The sequence below is a fragment of the Monodelphis domestica genome, chromosome 5, assembly GCF_027887165.1.
Source record: "Monodelphis domestica isolate mMonDom1 chromosome 5, mMonDom1.pri, whole genome shotgun sequence".
Classification (NCBI taxonomy): domain Eukaryota; kingdom Metazoa; phylum Chordata; class Mammalia; order Didelphimorphia; family Didelphidae; genus Monodelphis; species Monodelphis domestica.
Window position 1 is genome coordinate 50,050,696 of NC_077231.1, and position 17,098 is coordinate 50,067,793.

The 17,098-nt window shown below is 34.9% G+C and overlaps 1 pseudogene; it reads right to left on the reverse strand.

Annotated features, from left to right (window-relative positions):
- Nucleotides 1-8,844: 8,844 nt before the first annotated feature.
- On the reverse strand, nucleotides 8,845-14,099 carry LOC100617450 (asparagine--tRNA ligase, cytoplasmic-like; annotated as a pseudogene).
- Between the last annotated feature and the right edge of the window lie 2,999 nt (nucleotides 14,100-17,098).

Below are 17,098 nucleotides of genomic sequence, written 5' to 3' on the forward strand. Positions count from 1 at the left end.
TTTGCTGATTGCCCAGCCTGAAAATCAATATACTAGATGCTATGGAATATACTAAGAAGTAGAACACAAGGATCCCTACCATCAAAGAATTTGTTATTTACTTGGAAATATAAGGCATAAATATAGAAGCATTTAAGTGAGAGTAAAAAGAGGGGCTTGTATAAATAGCACATGATCATTTGTTAGATAAGTGGTATGGACATAAATGCTATGAGCTGAAAAGATGGAAAGATCACTGGGGTAGAGAAAGAAGGGAGATGGGAAGACTAATCGACGAGAGACTTCAGCTGGTCCTTGAACCCAAACTCTCTATAAAAGCAAGAGTCAGTTGAATTCTTGTAAATAGTGCCAGATTGATGCTGGTGGAGCTAAAAACCTGATATTTTTTAATGGAAAACCCATTTGTTGTATGTAGGATCACTTTTGATCATTATTATGGGAAACTGTCAATGAGGAAATCAATTGATGAGCAATCAATCACTGAGGATTAACACCTAATCTGTAATTTATTATCAGAGCCAGTGTTCTTACCATTTGGAGTTGTTTTATGATTTTTTGTTTGTTTGTGTGTATGTTGGACTCAACTTTGGAATTTGAGTAAAATGTATGACCCCTTTCTAAGAATAATGATTTAATTTGAAAAAAAAAACACAACAAACCCATGAGTGTCAAAGAAAACTAATAACCTTGAAATATAGTTTGAATAAAAAAAAATTTAAGCTCATAGTCCCCATGTTAAGAACTCCTGTGACTTAGAGTATTTTTTTGGTCACTGATGGATTAATCGCCTTGCCCAGGGTTGACAATCTAACATGTATCAGAGGCAGAGTTTGAACTCAAATCATTTTTATTCCTGGAATTGTTATGCCACAGTGAAAAGAAATAAAGTTATGTAGCATTTCAAGATTCACAAAGCATTATGCCCATATGCATATGTATATAATATGTACATAAGAATACAGTTAAGATTATACTTGAAATCAACTAAGTTTACACACTTGTACTTTTATGTACACACATGTGTGTATAAACATATGCACATATAAAACATGTATATGTAAGCTTATTCATAGTAAATGAATTCATAGAAACAAAACTAGTGCATGTGTGTTTATATACATATATGGATGCACACATGGATACTTATAAATTCACAGACAAGTAAACTCATTTGATTTCTATTCAGGGTCCAGTGACAAGCTGAGGAGTCCCAATCCCAATTTTTTTATGCCACTGGCATGTATTGCTTAATAAGTCAATATGGCCAAAAGCTCAAACCTTTATTTCTTTGATTATTTCAGATTTTAAGCATCACACAGAGGTCTAGACTTCATTATTCATTTTAACATCAACTCTGTATCTGGGGTCTTCATATAACCAACTCATATAATTATTTAATTGAAACATAAATATATATTATGAAAATATATTGAGAAAAATTAGATTGTAATGTTCTTGGGAGAAGGGAGCAGATTTAACAATTTGCTCTCTATCTTACTAGGTATTCAGTTGGAAGCAATCAGCGCGATAGCCATCACGAACAAACATTTATGGAAAACTTCCCATGTGCAAAAAATTGTTGCAGGTATTGGGGAAACAAAGAGAGATAGAAGACATGACCCACTTTGCTCTATGGTCTCAATATCTTTTTATGGGTATTAACCAAGCATTAACCAAAGACAAAACTATCAAAGGAGGTAACAGTCACTGATAATTAGTCTACTATTTGTAGGCGGCATTAATCAATTTTCCTACTCATCAAATACCTTTTTGTGAAAGGCAGCTTCATGCTTAGAAAATATTAGTGACATCCCTTGAGAAACAAAAGCACTTGCCCCTATCTATATTTGTGGCTCCCATTGGGTTGTCCTACTTACCATAATAAAAATTCACAAGCAACTTGTTAGACTTTAGGAAAGCAAGGGACTAGGACATATGGTTGATGACCGACCCCTTTTTAGTGAGCAGATGTGGCATATGTTTTCTCAGGCTCCTATCTATTTCTCTAACTAGGCCCATGGTTCCCTCAGGCCTAATCCCCTAGTTAAATGGCAGCCTTGTTGGAAGCAGCTATCCCCAGAAAACCCAGTTCTGCCAGTAGACACCTGTTCTCTGAGGCTAGTCACAGTCTGTGTCATAGTCATTATTTCTGCCTGAACATTCTCTAGAACTGTTCTATGAGATGAAATACAATTATCCCCTCAGATTTCTCTATTATCTCATATCATTCTCTTTCATATGTAAGGTTCTACCTCTTTCATATTCACTTGTTTGGTTGCTGAAATGCGTAGAAAAAAACAACACCTTTTTCCTTTTATTTGTAGGATGCAATCAACTTAGGAAAAACATAGTTTCTCGGTTAAAATATGAGAAGATATAGACTATTATGACTACTGGATGGAGAGGAGTGAGAGGAAGAATTTAGAACTAGAAAAACAATGGTGATGCTCAGTTCATTTGCACGTGACTATTTCTTAGAATTTAGAAAATTAAAACACAAAGTGGTAAATAAAGTCATTTTGAGGCTATGAAAAAATTAAGTTTGTTGGTTTCATAACAGACAGAAAGGTAAATTTATGATTTTTGCCATGTAAAGGAAAGATGAATTACTCATAAGGAGACAGATTTGAACATAAATTTAAGGCAGTTATTAAGTTATCAGGAGCAGCGGGAAAACCCAGTAGGAGATTTAGTTGATAAAAATGCTTCGGCTTCTTCTGGGAACCTGATGATCTGAAGAGAGCCAAACTCTTCTACAGTTTGAGTCACTGATCTCTTCTATACTCTTTTTTTTTTTAAACCCTTACCTTCTGCCTTGGAATCAATACTGTGTATTGGCTCCAAGGCAGAAGAGTGGTAAGGGCTAGGCAATGGGGGTTAAGTGACTTGCCCAGGGTCACACAGCTGCGAAGTGCCTGAGGCCAGTTTTGAACCTAGGACCTCCCATCCCTATGCCGGTCTCTCAATCCACTGAGCCACCCAGCTGCCCTCCTCTTCTATACTTTTGACATGGGATGGCAGGGCACAAGCTTTGCATCTATTCTCTTGTGAAAATAGACTTGCACCTGAAAGGTGATTGGGCAAAATAAAAACCTGTTGAATAAAGAGATGCTTGGTCTGCTGTTTATTGCTCAGAGACAAGGGCAACAGAAGAGAAACAGCTCTGGGTGATGTTGATGGTCCTTGATGGTCCCAAGGATGAGGTGTGTACACCTGATTGTCAGTTGTTCCAAGTCCAAGAATTTTCTTTGCTCAGGTGCCTAGCTGCAACATTTTATTAGCTGCTTTCCTATTCTTCCCCATGGATGTTGGTTGGAAACTGGGAATAATGTTTATGACTAGAATATGATTTATTGATTGTCACCATGTTTACCTTAGATAAGTAACTGAGATATTACAATTATTATTGTTTTTCTCTTATCATTAAGTAAATGCTTTTGTGGCTGATGGAAAAATGATGTCTTATTTTGTTTAAAAGAAAAGAACATTATTAAGGAAATACTATGGCAAGTGGTAGAAATGTATCATGCTTATAGTACAGTTACTCCTGGCACACCAAAAGAATTTGAGTCATTGCTAGGTTTTTTTCAGAACTCCAGACCTGTTGGCATGAGGATAGGTTCAGGGTGAGCAAAACATCCTAGAGAATGAGAGGGACTAAAGGGGGTAAAAGAATAAGCATTTGTTAAGTGCCTCATAGATATCACTTTTATAAATATTATGTAGGATCATATCCACACAGGACCTACACACATATTGTATATGTCTCCCTACTTAGAATTTTCTTCATTCTCCATTTTCATCCCGTCCTTTCCTGTGTCATTGCTCATGCCATTTCATTTGCTTGGATTATACTCACCCTTAGACTCCCTGTCTGTTTCTCATATGTATACTATGAAGAATAATAGCCCTACCGTTACAAAATCAAGTGAAATTACAAATGTAAAGTGTGTTACTCACCTTAGAGTGTTCTATAAATAATAGAGATGCTGATGGTCATGGTGATGATTATGATGTTGCAACTGGTTTTGATGACACAGGGATGTAACCCATTGACTCCCATTAACTTTGAATTGTAGAAAATTTTCATGGTAAATCATTTGTCTGGCTTACTTTTCCCTATCTGATTAGAAAACCAGAAACTTCTAAAATGAACTCTGGTTTAGGTACTCAACTATCTATCTCCATGTTAAGGAACTGCATTGAAATAATAAAACATTTACAGTGGTACCCTGATACTTGAGCACCTTAAGTCACAAGCAATTTGAGATATGAGTAGTCACGATCGGAATTTTTTGCTTTAAATCAGGAGTGGATATTTGAATGACAAACTTCCACCCATGGGAGAAGCCCAAGATGGATAAGGTATTCAGTACAAGTGAGATCAAGGAAATGTTGAAGATCTGGGACAAAATTAAACAGTTGACTGAAAAGACACACCCAGAAAAAGCTGCACAAGTTGTGTGTTGGAGCTGTGTGACGATACTTGTTTCACAGATTATCAAAACATTCTGAAAAGGGGGGAAGAAACAAACTTCCATGGAAAGGTTTCTGTTGAAACAGCCTCTAAGTGAAATGAAGGAAAATGTGGCAAAACAGCCAAAATTCAATGAAGAAAATTATAATAATTAAGTAAAGTAAAAAAATAGCAATTAAGTTTAGCAATAAAGTTTCATATCATAAGTAATGTTTAAGGTCACTTTTGCATTTAAATGTAACATTATGTGTGTAGAGAGTAAGTTATGTTAAGCCATAGCACATGAAATGAAAACCTTATCTGCCAGTATCTTCACCTGACCTTGAAGGTAAATAATATTTCATAAGGTTTTTGTTTCATGGAAGCTTGTTTCTTCCTCAGTTTAAGTGCTTCTTAGATACTTACAACTTTGTGACCCTGGGCTAGTCATTCAACATTTTTTCTAAATAATAAAATGGGACATGTACACAGAGACTGATAGGTTATGGCACAATTGATTGTAATAGACTTTTCCACTAGGAGCAATGCGATGACTCAGCATAATTCTGAGGAACTTATGAAAAGGACACTATTCACATCCAGTGAAAGAACTGTGGGAGTAGAAACACAGAAGAAAAACATTTGCTTGGTCATATGGTTTGATAGGGATATGATTGGGGATTTTGACTTTAAATGATCACTCTATTACAAATATTAATGATATGGAAATCAGTTTTGAACAAAGATACATGTAAAATCCAGTGCAATAGCTCGTTGGCTCCAGGAGGGGGGATGGAGGAGGGAATGAATCATGTAACCATGGAAAAAATATTCTAAGTAAATGTAAATAAAATAAAATAAAATGGGACAGTAATGATGATACCTCTTTCCCATTGTTTTTATAAAGACAAAATAAGGCAATCGAAAAATAGTTTTCAAATCTTAAGACATCATGTAATTGCTAATTAATATTATTATTAAAAACTTTAAACATTCCTCAGACAAGATAATTATCCACCCCTCTCCCATATTGAACTTTTAAAAATTCTAGAGAAAATTATACATAAATTTCACCTTATAGCCTTGGATCATTGTTTTAGAATTTTTAAATTCTGAATCTATCATAAAACATTTTACTTATACTTGCTTTCTCTTATCATCTAAAAATCTGAGAATCATGTCAATAATGCCTTCTTTCAAGTTATTAATAAAATTATCAAATAACAAAAAGTAACCAGATATCTGTAGTTACTCTATTAGAGATCAATTTCTATATTGAAATTTACCCATTAAGTATTATTCTTGGGCTTACTCATTCATACAGCTTAAAGTCTCTCAAACTATACTTTAATCAGTCAATATTCATCACTTACCTGTGCTGTGCTACTAATTCATCTCTACATATGCCATGCCATAGAAACCTCTTCACCCTAGAAGCTCACTCTATACTTTGCCTATTTCTCATAATGGAAGCACTCAGAATTAATCATTTCTGTCTTTGGGGTAGATAGCATTTTTCATCATGAGTTATGACATAACTTGTTAATGGTGAAACTAGATATGTGAGGCCCCTGTGAGGATCTCTTCTGTTTCTAAATGATTACTACAATCCTCTTTAATAATATATTCTGCTGTTTTGTGAAATTCAGTTAAAATCACAGGCATATCATCTAAAGACTATATTCTTTCTTTTTTGAACACTGGACCTAGGAGGGCAGTTCCCTGATTGGTTCCACCAACATTTCTAGAATCAGAATATTTATTAAGGTAAGCTGAGAATTATAAACTACTCTCTTTGTGCAAGAGAGAGAAAACTCCAGCAAAGGCTCAGATAATTCATATTTCTATCACTATTATTGTGCCTCTTAGGCATATTTGTGATGATTCCTAAATTCTGCATCTATTTCCCTTTTAATTCAAGTAGTCTGTAATACAGACTAATAACAATAACATTTCTGCTTCTGTTCCCATTAATTTTTAACCAAGTGTTCTCTATGTTGTGTTCAGAATAGTATATCTTCTTTACAAGGATACTCTGACTTCTGCATTTTATTTAATCTGTTGCCTTTTGAATGGAAATTAAGGAAATAGGTCCTTCAAGGACCACATTTCAGTCATGGATCCAATCACACCAAGAATCAATTAGAATTGTGTGTTAAGTTTGCTTCCTTTTGTTAGGAGCTCTAATTTACCCATCTTTTTTTTGCACATTTATTAATAGACTTCTGAGGCATAGATTTCTCAGTATTTCTATCTATCTTAACTTGTACATCAAAAGTAGATAGAGGGACTGAGGACTGGAAGTCATTAAAGTTGATGATGAGAATTTAGTGCTTTTCATTACTTATGCTGGTACTTTGCTCCATAATATACATCAACTATGTGATTATATTTTGCTTTTACTTTCTATGGGTCTTCCTTCATAATTATAGGCTTTTGTTAACTACTAAGAAGTATTTATTCCAAATTGTATGTATACTACTACAAAGCCTGGAAATTATTTCAACTTTGACAGTTAAAAAAAAATCCTTTGACCTTTCTCCTAACCATCTGTGCAGATGGTGATTTCTGTTACTTCTCTATACCTTTCTTTTCTTCTCTGGTCTAGTCAAAATAACCTTATCTTTGATTCCCCCCAAAGCCTTTTGATTTCTTCTTCCTTTATACTTTGTGGGATTTACATCATCCCCTTTCCTTTTGCCATGATTTGTTTGCCTTTCTTTCCTTCTCCCCTACTTCATCACCTTTTGCTTTTTAAAAACATTTTTATGGGGAAACAAACTTAAATCAACCACTTGGAAAGCAGTTATCCTCATCACAATGCCATGGCATAGTATAATACCTTTAAGCTTGCACAAAACTTATTTGAGAAACTTGCTAATTACATGTGCTTAGAGATTTTTTGAAACATTCTCAGTGTGTTTGAAAAAAATTAAAACTTGTTAATTTTTTCAGGGTTAAAAATAGCTGCTCTTCTATTCGTTCTTCTTTTAATACTGCTGTTTTTGGTTTCCATTGTGATGATAAAAAATGAATCCCATAATTACACTTGCTAGCTTAACAGGGTTGATTTTGGCTGATTACAAAATTGTTTAAGATCATTTTCTAGATGGTAAAAATCAGCTACTAAGCTATGTACTGTTGGTATTTTCCACATGGTAACCATATTATTTCGACTTTTTGTCTATAAGAATGATTCTTTCAGAAATAGATTGTATTCTGATTTGATTTAGTTGAAATTAAAAAAATCAATTAAGTAGTTAGTATATACAAAATATAGAGACAACCATGCATCAGGAGACTTTCATGAAATGCTCATTAAAATATAGCTCTCTATTTTGAAATATAAACCTTTATTAAAAACAAAACAAAACAGAATGAATGAAACAGTGGATAGAAGGCTAGAGGAAGGAAAATCTGGGTACCAGGCTGACTTCTTCCCCCCCAACCCCGTGTCATTTATTGATTTCTAAGATTACAGTTAACTTAGTGTTTGTAATATGCATTTTTAATTGACCAAATCTGAACTGAAATAATAAGTACACTGTGAATGAAGAAGATGGTCCGGATTAGAATCCAAGATATAATGAGAAAGTTCAAACAACTACTTCTATTAATTGTTAATTACTATATTACTACCCTGTCTTCAGATTCTTTGGGAACTCATTTATTCCAGATTATCTATGGAAATGCCAGAAGAAAGCAGCCTGACTCTTCATCAGAACAAAAGAACAGAAACCCTGCCAATTGTTTAACTATCCCCAAAATAGTGTTCTTATTCTTTTCTCCCTTTTGACCTCTACTAAACAATTTGATAAATTCTACAATTTTTTTTTTCATTTCTGTAGTACACAAAATTGTTTAAATGCATGTAAACTCTGGAAAGCTTATCTGACAATAACAAAGGGGACACATAGCTCAATAAAATGATTCATTTTATTCTACTATCTCTAGCTGAATGGCATTTATATTGAAGCAATCAAATCTAGTTAATCTAATTGGGTATCAATTTTATTCCAAGCTTTTGGTTTTTAATCCACTGAAAGAATAAGGTGCCATAAACCACAAAACATAGAATTTCAGTTATAAAGAAAAAAAATTTTAATTACTAGGATCAAAAAGAAATACCGGGTATCAGTTGTAAATGGTATATGAGACACATAGTCCTGAACAGCCCATAATCAGAGCTGAAATACATTAGTAACCACATACTAATATAGCACAATATCTCTTGCCTAATATATAGTGTCAATTATTTTTCTAAAATTGACACATAAATATCACTTGAAGATTTGGGATATCCCAAATAATTATGACCATTTTAGGGCACAACAGAAGCAGTGACATTCCAATGGAACAAAAAAAATGGATCATTTCCTAATGAGAATTCATGTCTTTTCATATGCTTCCCTATTACTGTCATTCATTGGACAATTGGGCTTACAGCACTGGGCGAAGCGTGGGTACAGACACATATCTTGTATGTGATATCTGTTCAAAATTCAAGCTAAGAATCATTCCCAGCTCAATCCATACCCTCCATGAGGGCATGTAACATATTTTCTCTGGTCAGTGTACCAGTAGTAGGGAGTGGCATCAACACCTTCCCTTTTATATCCCTTTAGCAGTTCTTCACTATCCCAGATATGCATGGAACCTCCCACACCAACATTGGACATCAACACTTCTACAGATTCAGTAAGCCAGGAATCCTTAGGACCTCACTGCATGTAGAAGGACTTGAAATCTACAGGAAATTACAACAAGATTGGTTCATTAATAGTGTCTGTCATCAGTCTCTCAAAGGCTTCTGGAATATCCTCTCCAAATTCATAATCGGGACCATCCTCTTTCTTTACATCATGTTCCTTTAGCCACACAATGGCATCCAAGTAGCTCATCCACTTGAAAGGTCCTTAGGGGATGTGAAGGTCAGGTTGAGGTAATATAATTAGCTTGCTGCAGAAGATTTTAAGATCCTATCTACTACATCAAAAACCAAGTCTTCCAAATGGTTTAGGGGATCATCAAAAGTCAATGTGAGTGTATTCTGCTAGGTGTCTTCAGGTTCTATTCTGTTCTGCTCTGTATGACTGAGAAATACAAAATACATCTCCTAAAGCTGGAAGACATGTTTCCAAATATAGCTGTGATGACTGGGTTAAAAATGTGTTTTCTCCAAAATAGTCAAGTTTGAAAAGGGTGGCACCACCTTTCACCTGTGTTTGTATTAATATTGGAGGATTGATTTCATAGTATCCCCTATCAAAAATGTGATTTCTAAAGCATCTGGTGACCACTGAACACACTTTCAATATTTTGGACACATTCTCTCCTCAGATCCTCATATACCTATTGTTAAGCTGGACATCTACAATAGACTCTTCATTTATCAGGTTATCAGCTTCTCCAGCAGGGACCAAATCAATCAATTCCCAATAGCCACAGCTTAATGATTGGCTTTCTAGTGCCTGCTTGCCTGCAGGTGTAAGATTGAGTGTTCCATACACTGCAACAATATTTTCTGTAGACAAAACCACTTCATTGTAACACTGACATGGTTCATATAACAAGACACATTTAAGGTATCCTGTACCATCTCTTAATATAAGAAACATTAAATTCTTCCCTGTAATCTGTGGACCTAACCAAACACTTTCTCACACACTGGCCTCAATGTGCTTCTAAAGCACAAATCTTGACTTCAGGGGATAGAGCCACGTTGGAGGAATAACTAGGGCAGCAGCTCACTGTTTCATCATGAAAATCCTCTCGGACCAAGAGTAAAATATTGCCACAAAACAAAAACAGGAACAAAAGAACCAGCAAAGAGACAGAGGGAAATAACCTTCAAAAAAAGAAAACCACAAAAAGTAGGCAAAGATCATCTGGGGAACTGAGGTGAGAAGGAAGCAGAGCTAGTGAGGGCATAGAAGTAAGTGAAGAGCAAGCCAAGAGTAAACCACACCCTCACCTACCCACACATCTGCTTTCATAAGTTCCAAATTTAAGTCTAAGCTAAGTCAAACCCAGAGATCCTGTGAGTCAAAGAGGCCCAATCCAACTAACACCCCTTGAAAATACAAACTTGTGGAGAAGTTCAGAGTCCCAGCCCAAGGTAATCTGGGCCAAAGGGGACCAATCCACGCGAGCCCAGAGTGAAGCCAGGAATCCCAGACTGGGCTTGGGTGAGGACATAATCCATGGTTTGGAGTAAAGATACATTTCTCAGGGGGGAGTATCTCCAGGAACTTTTTGCTCAAAACTAAGGGTGGAACTTCAGCTCAGAGCAATCAAGGGTGTGCTTGATTGAATCAAAAACACCTTAAGACCAAAAAATTTGAGCTTAAGCCTGGGTACAGACTGAGATCAAAAGCTTACACCCAAGCCTGAGGAAAGACTTTAAGCTATCAGCATGTCAAGGGTCAACTGAATCATAAGGGGGAGGGAACTCTTAGAAATTTCAGCCCTCAGACCATCTGGTTAAACTAGTAACAACCCAGAAAATAAGCTAAAGATAACATCAAGGAAGGAATGAAATTTAAGAGGGTACCCCAACTTCCAAGAAAACAGAACCCACCTATAATTAGATAGGGAAAAGGAACAATCAAAAAAGCAACAAACTCTAAAGACTTTTATAGAGACAAAGAGCAAGTTGTAGACACAGAAAGGGATAGTAAATGCAAAGGAAACACACCCAAAATCCAAAAGAAAAATATGGATTGGATACAGATTCTGAAAGAGCTCAAAAAACACTTCAAAACCCAATTAGTTGAGGTAGAGGAAAAGTTGGGAAGAGAAATGAAAGTGATGCAAGAAGAAATGAAAGTGATGCAAGAAGAAATGGGCCAATCACAACGGGAGAACCAAAAACTGACAGAGGAAAACCAGGCCTTCAAAATCAGAATTGACCATCTAGAAACCAATGATTTCATGAGAAATCAAGAAACAATAAAGCAAAATCAAAGGAATTTAAAAAAAGGAATACATGAAATATCTTATTGAAAAAACAACAGACCTAGAAAATAGATCTAGGAGAGACAATCTGAGAATTATCGGATTACCTGAAAGCCATGATGAAGAAAAAATCTTGGATATCATATAAGAAATATCAATGATGACTGCCCAGAGATTCTTGAACAAGAAAATAAAATTGAAATTGAAAGAAATCAAAGATTGCCTCCAGAAAGAATTGATAACTTCCAGGAACGTAATAGCCAAATTTAAGGGCCACCAAGCTAAGGAAAAAGTACTAGAAAAAAAAATACTAGAAATAAAGTATTAAAATAGCCTGGAGCTACAATGAAGATCACTCAGGACCTAGTGGCTTCTACATTAAAGGATCTGAAGGCATGGAATATGATATTCAGAAAGGCAAAAGATTTGCGTTTACAACCCAGAGTCACCTATCCAGCAAAACCGAGTTATTCTTTCAGGGGAAGTAATGGTCATCCAATAAGATAGAAGATTTCCAAGCATTCCTGAAGAATAAGTCAGACCTAAGCAAAAAAATTTGAAGACCAAATACAAGACACAAGAGAAGCCCAGAAAGGTAAATAAGAAAGAGAAAATTTAAGGTACTCATTAAGGTCAAAATTTCTATATGTCTACATGGAAAAAGGATTTCTATAATTCTCAAAAATTACTCTCAGTAGTAGAGAAGATAAAAAGAATTTATTCAGAAAGATGGTGAAAAAGTAAGTTGATTATGATAATATGATATATATGTAAATGTGATGATATGAAAGGACATGTATATATGATATGATATGTATGCATATGAATGATATGTAAAAATCAATCAAGGGCTGAAAGAGAGGATTGCACTGAGAGAAATGGGAAGGGAGAGAGAATGGGGTAAATTATATAACATAAAGAGGCAAGAAAAATCAATACAGAGAAGGGAAGAAAAGGGGGAGGGTGTGACAGGCGATGCTTAAACTTTCCTCTCTTTGTAACTGGCTCAGAGAGGGAAAAACAAGTATACTCAGTGGAGCAACGAATTCTATCTTACCCTACAGAGAAGTAGAAGGGAGGAGAAACTGGGAGCAGGGGGTTGACAAAAAGCAAAATACTGGTGAGAAGGAATAGAGTGAAAGGGAATAGATCAGGATCCAAAGGGGATAATATGATGGAGAGCAATATATGTAGTTAGTAATCATAATGCTAATGGGAATGGGATGAACTTACCCATTAAAAGGAAGTGGATAGTAGAATGGATTAAAAACCGGAATCCTATTATATGTTGTTTACAAGAAACACATTTGAGGTAAGGTGACACACACAGATTCAAGTTAAAAGGCTGGAGCAGAATATATTATACATCTTCTAAAGTTAAAAAAAAAAAAAGGCAGGAGAAGCAGTCATGATACGAGACAAAGCCAAAGTAGAAATTGATCTTATTAAAAGAAATAAGGAAGGAAATTACATTTTGCTAAAAGGTACTATAAACAACGAAGTAATATCATTACTAAACATTTATGTTCTAAATGGTATAGCATCTAGATTTCTAAAGGAAAAATTAAAGGAGATCAAGGAGGAAATAGATAGTAAGACCATACTAGTGGGGGATCTTAACCTTCCCTTTTCAGAACAAGATAAATTGAGCCAAAAAATAAATAAGAAAGAAGTAAGGAAAGTAAATGAAATGCTAGGGAAATTAGAGTTAATAGATATCTGGAGAAAACTGAATAGGGATAGAAAAGTAATACACATTCTTTTCAGCAGTATCTAGTACATAATCAAAGATTGCCCATGTACTAGAGCATAGAAAAATATTGCAAACAAATGAAGAAAAGCAGAAATAATAAATGCCATTTTTTTCAGATCATAATGTGGTAAAAATTATAATTAACAAGGGTCTGTGGAAAGGGAAATTTAAAATTACTTAGAAATAAATAATTTAATTCTTCAAAATAGGTGGGTCAAAGAAGAAATCATAGAAACAATTACAGATTTCATTAAAGAGAATTATAGTGAGGAGACTTTATAACAAAACCTGTGGGATATAGCCAAAGCAGTACTCAGGGGAAAATTTATGTCACTGAGTACCTATGCCAAGAAAATAGAGAGGGTGGAGATCAATGAATTGGGCTTGCAAATTTAAAAAAATTAAAAATACCTAGATAAAAACTAAATTGGAAATCCTAAAAATTAAAGGAGAAATTAATCAAATTGAAAGTAAAGAACTTTTGAACTAATGAATTAGACTAGGAACTGATACTTTGAAAAAACAAATAAAATAGATAAAAGTACTAGTCAATCTAATAAAGCACAAATCTTTACACAATTTGCCTCTGGAAGACTTGGATCTTGTTTAATGGTAATTCTCTTTGCTTCTTCTAGGTTTCTTTCTAATCTTAAATTGTCTTCTGTCTCTCTTTGCTTTCAGGATTCATTCTTCATTTGTTCCCTGTGCCATATTTTTTTAAATGTTCTTCAGCTGTGACTTCGAAATAATATACTGTCTCTCATTTTTTTTTTGTGAACCCACATACATGGTAGGAAATGGCTCCTTTCCTGCTGTCATCAAAGCCTTTAAACCTGTTTTCAAATTCTTATATTTTGTTCCATCACCAGTTGCATCACTTCCCTCTGAATCCGAGACACAGATTTCTGCCAGCTGGGTCACCTCCAGAGCCATTTCTGCCCAGCTTTGAACCCAACCCACAGTGTGTAGCAGAGATTATACCTTCCTGGATAACCACAGTTCCCATGTATTGCCACCAGGATTGCTTCTGAAATAGACTAGATGCATAACTGGGAAAATTATGAAACATTTCAGTGTTCTAGGTAACTCTTTGAAGTTATGTAATTTGCATGACCTAAGATGGCAGATATAATGTAGAGATTTACCTGAGCTCTCCTAAATTCTCCTCCTAACACTTTAAAATAATTCCCTTAAATGAATTTAGATTGGCAGAACCCACTAAGGGCTAGGTGAAACAACTTTTTAGCCTAATACAACTTAGAATTTTGTCAAGAAAGGTCTATTGCACAGGGTTGAGAATGGTGTGCTAGGGTAAGACCTATTTTGACAAAGGCTTGGGGACAACTGAATAAGCAACAGTAGCTTCTGAAGCTCTCAGCCCATAGATTGTATGGAGATTATAAAACTGGTCAGAAGGAAATTAAAGGGAAAAATTCTGGAAAGAAATATAAAGAAATGCAAAGTGAAGTGAGAAGAATTAGGAGAATATTGAACAAAATAATAGCAATAATATGCAATAATCAACTGTGAATAACAATTATTATTGATAAAATTTCTAGGAAGATGATATTTAGGCTCCTTTTTTAATCATGATTTTCAGGTATGCCAATACTTTTAAAATTATATTTGCCCAATCTATTTCCCAAGTCAACTGTATTTTCAAAAGATGTTTCATGTTTTCTTCTATTTTTTTTAATTCCTTTGTTTTTCTTTTCTTATTTCCTGATGCCACTGGATTTATTAGTTTCCATTTGCCCAATTCTAATTTTAAGAAACTGTTTTCTTCAGTGAGATTTTTGTACCTCTTTTTCCATTTAAACAATTCTGTTTTTAAAGAAATTATTCCCTTCAATGGATTTTGTACCTCTTTTATTATTTGACCTATTTTGTTTTTTAGAAACCTTGAATATTTTAAGTACTTTAAGTATCTCAAGCACCATAGATATCTTAAGTATCTTAATCAACACCTTTACAGGTTTGAATGATGTTGTGTCATTAGTATGAATGGTGTTATGCCATTTGGCAGCTCCTGGGGCAGCTCCCTAATCTTCTATTTTGTTGCCTCAGGCTATATGGAATTGTGTAGGAATGACATTGGTATGCCCCTGGTCTTGGTTTTTGTTATCTCGGACAACATGGGAGTTCTTTGGTCTGTTCTGAATTCTTTTAGTTTATCTGATACTGTACTCACTGCACTACTCTGTCTTCTCATCTGAATAAGATATGTTCTCCTGCTTTCCTTTGTTTTGAGTTTCTTAATTTTCTATTTTTATTTATTTGGAGGTTAGATGAGCTGTATCCCTCAGGCTGACAACTTTGCTCCCAGCATGAAATACCCCAACATATACTTTTTAAAAGTTTTAAGCATTTTCTTGAGTTTTTTTTTTTGTTCGTATATGGTTTTTTTTTCACAACATGAGCAATGTAGAAACAAGGTTTACATGACTGCACATGTACAACATGTATCAAATTGACTGCCATCTTAGAGATGGGGGAGGATGAAGGGAGAGAGTTTAGAACTCAAAATTTTTCAAAAATTGAATGTTAAATTTTTCTTTGCAAATAGTTACAAGAGTAAAGATTCTCAGGGGGCTGGCTGAGAATACCACAGACTTACTACAGGGAGCAACAAGATTTTGGACCCTAGGAGGCTGAGATTGGGCACAGAGATGGGGCAGAGAGGGGCTGCACACAGTGGATGTAGCAGAGACTGAAAAATAGCCTCAGGCAAAAAACGCTCTATAGCTCAATATGCCGAGAGACTGCCCCCCTCATTCAGGCTTCTGACTGGGAAGGGAAGAAAAAAAACCCAACAAAGCAATGGCCACCACCATCCAAGAACTACAATCTAAAACTACCAAAAACAAAACAAAGCAAAACAAACAAACAAAAAACAAACAAACAAAAAAAAAACAAGAAAAATCTCTGACTCTGGATAATTTCTTTGCAGGAAAATTCCAGACTTCAGAGAAGATAGCATAGGGTGACAAATGAGTAAACACCTCCAAACATTCTAAAAAAAATTGAAATTGGTCACAAGCTCCTGAGGAGCCCAGATTTGAGATGATGAACTTAGTGAGAAAAATATAAGAAACTTGGCAAAAAAAAGTGGGAAATAGTTCAAAAAGAAAATAACAGTTTTAAAGGCAGAATCTCCACCTTGGAAAAAGAAGCCCAGAAATCAAATGCAATGATAAACAAATTGGAGACCAGAATTGACGTGCTGGAAGCCATGAAAATCAGCATAGACTTAACCAAACAGGAAAATCAAAATATCATAGTTTCTAAGCTAAGGAGAATATATTGGAAGAAGCCAGAAAGAGACAATCCAGATATCAAAGAGCAGCAATTAGGATTACACAGGATCTGGCAGCCTCGACTCTAAAGGACTTCAAGGCTTAAAATATGATATTCAGAAAGGCAAGAGAATTGGGCCTACAACCAAGGATCACCTACCTATCAAAACTGACAATATACTTCTACGGGAAAGTATGGGCATTTAACAAAATGGAAAATTTCCAAGTATTTATAAAGAAAAAGCCACAACTAAATGGAAAATTTGATGTTCAAGTACAAAATTCAAGAGAAACATGAAAAGGTAAACAAGAAAGAGGGGGGGGAAATTCATTTAAGTGCTTCAGTAAGGTCAAATTATTATATTCCAATAGAGGAAAATAATATTTGTAACTCTCAAAAAAGATATTTACTATCATAGTAGTTAGAAGAATTATCCATAGGTAAAGGTTGGGGTACTAAGTGATTTAACATAGATGATATGTAAAAAAAAGAAAGGGGAGGATATAAGATGGCACCAAGAAAAACTTGAAGGAATGAGAAAAATAGGATAAATTATACCACATAAAGAGGCTCATGGGAGGGGGAGGGGAATAAAACTCTTATAAGAAGGAGAAGAAAAGGTGCTGACAGGTAAT